This window comes from Protopterus annectens, chromosome 11.part0 (genome assembly GCF_019279795.1).
Source record: "Protopterus annectens isolate FY-2018-M chromosome 11.part0, PAN1.0, whole genome shotgun sequence".
Classification (NCBI taxonomy): Eukaryota; Metazoa; Chordata; order Ceratodontiformes; family Protopteridae; genus Protopterus; species Protopterus annectens.
Genome location: NC_056745.1, coordinates 727787896 through 727792399, shown reverse-complemented (window position 1 = coordinate 727792399; position 4504 = coordinate 727787896). Strand labels below are relative to the sequence as shown.

General features: G+C 39.9%; 1 non-coding gene across 1 annotated transcript; it reads right to left on the bottom strand.

Moving 5' to 3' along the window:
- Positions 1-4019: 4019 nt before the first annotated feature.
- TRNAG-UCC lies at positions 4020-4091 on the bottom strand. Its single transcript has one exon. It is a non-coding gene; the product is annotated as a tRNA-Gly (tRNA).
- Between the last annotated feature and the right edge of the window lie 413 nt (positions 4092-4504).

The window sequence follows — 4504 nt, the reverse complement described above, 5'->3', positions numbered from 1 at the left end:
ACACACACACACACACACACACACACACACACACACACACACACATCTTCCACTTTCTCTAATTCCCTTCTGTTAGCAAATAGTATCCATAACTGATCAATAGTGTGTTTTTGTTACTTTAAACTGTGACCACAGTAGCCTACTGATGCAAGGTTATCTGTTTTTTCACCTGAGAAATTAAGAAATGACTTACAGTTTCAGAGCAGTCCTTGGTCAATTGTGATTGTTTCTTAACACATACTTGTCTTTGCTTTGGCTTATTAGCAGCAGTACAAAGAACTGCCTGCTCACACCCTTGTTCTCCCCTCCCCCTTTCCTGTTTATTACCTTAAGACAATCCCAAAGTTAATAAATATTACCTGTGGCAGGCACCATTTTTTAAACTACAACCACCCTTGTCACTATCATATGTTCATTTATCAGTTAACTCTGTTAACTGATTGTTTCCAGCCCCCTCATATGAGCAACTAACAGGATCTCTGCCCGCTTCACTCCCCACCCTGCCCCCTATTCCCTACCGCCCCCAGTGGTCCCACCTTTATTGCACTCAAACCCCTCCCATCTTTCCAATAGCCAACCACAGCGCTAACCAACACTACCTCCTCCATCTTCCCACTACTATCACACCTCCTCAACTAACATGTACAAGCATACCTTACCTATGCTCACTGCATGCACTCTCCTTGCATATCTTACATCCTACCAAAGCTCCATCATTCCCCCACTCAACCACTACCACTGTACTACTACTTACACCACCACTCATGTCTCACCCAAACTCAGCTCCCCTCCCACCAGCTCAAGAACCATCCCTATGCACCCCCCACATATTCTACCAACTATATTACTCAAACATAAAGCATCCCTACAACTTAACATAGTAACCCTCCCACCATGTCTATAACCCACAGAGCACAATCATAAAGTTTCCCTTATAAACAAACACATTCAAAAACTGAGAAAACTAATAATCTCATGCATATCAAAACTAGCCCTAAGTGGAGACATCCACCCCAACCCTGGCCCTACCATCTCCAACCCCAATCCTCATAATCAGACTAGAAACCACAACTTCTCCCATATTACAGCCAATAGAAAGCCAAGTGACTTCCTTCTACTAAGCCTAAATATTAGAAGTATATCCAACAAAGTCCATGAACTCCATGCCATCATAGACTTGTACTTCCCAGATATAGTCATCCTGACAGAAACCTGGCTAAAACCTCACATTACCAGTGAGCAAATACTCCCTACAGGTTACAGCATACTAAGAGTAGACCAGCTAAACAAAAAAGGAGGTGGTGTAGCTATAATATTTAAACAGCATCTAAACATCCATATCTTAAAATCATCAGCTCCACAAATAGGCAATGAAGAAATAATATATACCAACCTCAAAATAAACCAAAAATAAAACCATCAACATAATTGGATACTACTTCCCACCTGGCCAAAACATCCCTCCACTACAAAACCTCCTCAGCTGGTCTACCCACCATCTCCCCCAAGAAACTATCATTTTAGGTGATTTCAATATTGACTGGCAATCATGTTCTGGCAACAATCCAACCCATCATGTACACCTTCATGGCTTCACCCAACTAGTCCAGTCGCCAACCAGGATAAATAAAAACTCCAGCAAGCACACTACCCTGGATTGGATGCTAGTCAGTAAGAGCCTTCAGTCATATATAACAGGCTGCTTATCACATAGCCTCAGTGATCACTCCCCAACATTCCTACTCAAAAAATACAAATACCTATACCAAGCTAAATCTGTCATCTACCATCAAATACATAAAAAACTAAACTTTAACCCACTCACATTCATCTCATCCCTCAAAGAATGTAACTGGCATCCTCTAAAGTACCTCAGTCGAGATGACACAGTTGAATTTTTTAATACTACCTTCCTGAACATCCTTAATTACCATGCCCCCATAAGATTTTCCAGAACCAAAGCATAACCCTCCCCATGGCTACAGAAAACCACTAAGTCAGAAATGAAAAACAGGGAAAAAGCCTGGGAGCACTGGCGCAAAACCAAAACCCCCTCAACTAGACAGAAATTCCTAGAACTACGCAATAGAGTCAAAAAGCTAATAAAACAGGACAAATTCCAATACTACCAGTCTGCCCTAGACTCCTCACAACACAGCCCCAAACAATTCTGGTCCTCCATAAACTCCATCCTCCACCCAGGTAAAGTCAGTACCCCTCCTCCTAACATCCCTCACTCCTCAGAAAATATTGCTACCTCATTCAACACACACATCACCCAAACCATACTATCACTAGCTAAACAACACAACCCCTCTCCAACCCACACCTTCAACTAGTAATCTCCCCACTGCCTTCTCTTTTTCTCCTGTACCTACCTCCAACATAAAAAAAAACTCTTAACTAAACTTAAACCCACCAAATTAGCAGCAGACAACCTCCCAAGTGAATACCTACAAATCGCAGCTGATGTTGTGACCTACCCAGTATCCATCTTGATTAACCGATCTCTGTCAGAAAGTTACATTCCCACACTGTGGAAAGTATCACATATAATTCCCCTCCACAAAGGCATTTTACTGCTGTATTCAAGTGCAATTACTACTGTGAATATTTGTTTTACTCTTATTTGTTTGTCTTTTTGGCTTTTCCCGGTTAGGGGTCTCCACAGCGGAACACCGGTCCACTGGTGATTGGCAGTAGATTTTTATGGTGCTGAGTTGCCAGCCCAATGCCCAACCTTCAGCGAAGGCACGCCTATTCACGCATGTCTTTCGAATGCCACTCGACCGCGGGGAGGACATGCAGACTCCACACAGAAGGCACCCCAACCGAGAATTCTGTAAGTCTAACAGCAATCTGTAGAGCTTCTCTCCCTTGGGCATCCACTTAAAAGAGTTAAACTATCCAATCAGATTGTCCTAGTCAACAAATGCAAGTAAATAAATAAATATCTGGAATAGTGGGCTACAGTTACTCACATTACAGACATAAAATACAAACCTCATTCATCAAGAGTTCTAAGACTGGAAAGATATATGAGGAGTTATTCTTAGTTGGCCGGGGTTACTGATGTTTTTTCTTTGATGTTAGGAAATTTGCAGTACACATCAATTCTATATATTTGCATATAGTTCCTGAATAGACAGATTTTGTTACAGTTTAACACGCATTTTTGGTAAAACTAGTACAGACTCTTTCAATAGCATTGTTTAATGGCGTGTCTCAACAATGTTTCTTCAGTTATTTGGATGGGTTTAGTTTACAGACGCATTACAGTTTCCTGCTGCTTTAAATTAGAATTAAGGCATTTATTGTTGTATTGACTCTGTTTCACCATCCAGTGATCTTGCATTTGCATCTGCTTCTTTAGAGTAATTCTATAAGAATTATTGTTGTATGGACTTTGTTTCAATATTATGTAATCTTGTATTTGCAACACACTGAGTATCTGAACTTAATCAAATGTTTTATGTGAAGCTTTTCTCCCCAGGCGTCTGCTGAAAAAAAGACGTGCACAGTCAGACTTTCCCAGTAATCAAATATAAAATAAAATAATAAATGATGAGCAACTAATTTTCAGTAGTGCAATGGAATAAATTTAAAGGTGAAGTGAGAAAAGAGGTCCAGTTATTAATTTATTCATTTATTTATTCCTTCCTTTGTTCCTTCATTCAGTTATTTTACTATGAAAATCCAATTGAGCAAAAGACTATTTTCATCAGCAGCCTCCAGTTGTACAATAAGCTGTAAAAACATAGACAAAAACTACACAGATAAAATACATGGGTTTTAAAAAGAGGGTAGATATGGAAAAAGGTTGCGAAGAAGTATATCTAGTTGCTTAGATTGTAGGGTAAGATTTGTTCACAGGTGAAAACTAAGCTAACTGCCCTTGCGAGCCATTTTAAGCTTAGCTAATTATTCCTTGTGAGACTTGAACCCTGCACTTTGTGTTTGCAAGGCAAACACCTTAACCATTAGACCACCCTCCCAATCCCCTAAATGTACAGATTTCTTGCACTGGCCAGGAATTGAACCAGGGTCAACTGCTTGGAAGGCAGCTATGCTCACCACTATACCACCAATGCTACAAGAATGTGGAGAGCCATGCTGGAGTAGAATAGTAAAGGAAGGAGCAAGGGACAGTAATAATTAGAAAAAAGAAGAGGAGAAAGTGACTAGTGAAGGAAAAGATAACAAGAGTACATGGTATTATCGTATGGTGGCATGAATGCAAGGGAGTGCTAGAAGGCATTTGTAGTAAGGTAAAAGGTTATTTATTTTATTTATTTTATTGTCATTTGTTAATTGGGTAGTGTCCGACTTAGTCCTAGGGCCTGTTTTCAGTGGAGACCAGGGGAGAAGAGCTCCAAAGCAAATAACAAAAAAATGTTTGTATAAAAAACTTTACAGCAAGCAAGGGAAACTTAATGAGCATAAAAAGAATAAAATAACATGTACATATCCAAAATTAACAGTATGTCAAAACTTATACCAGTAT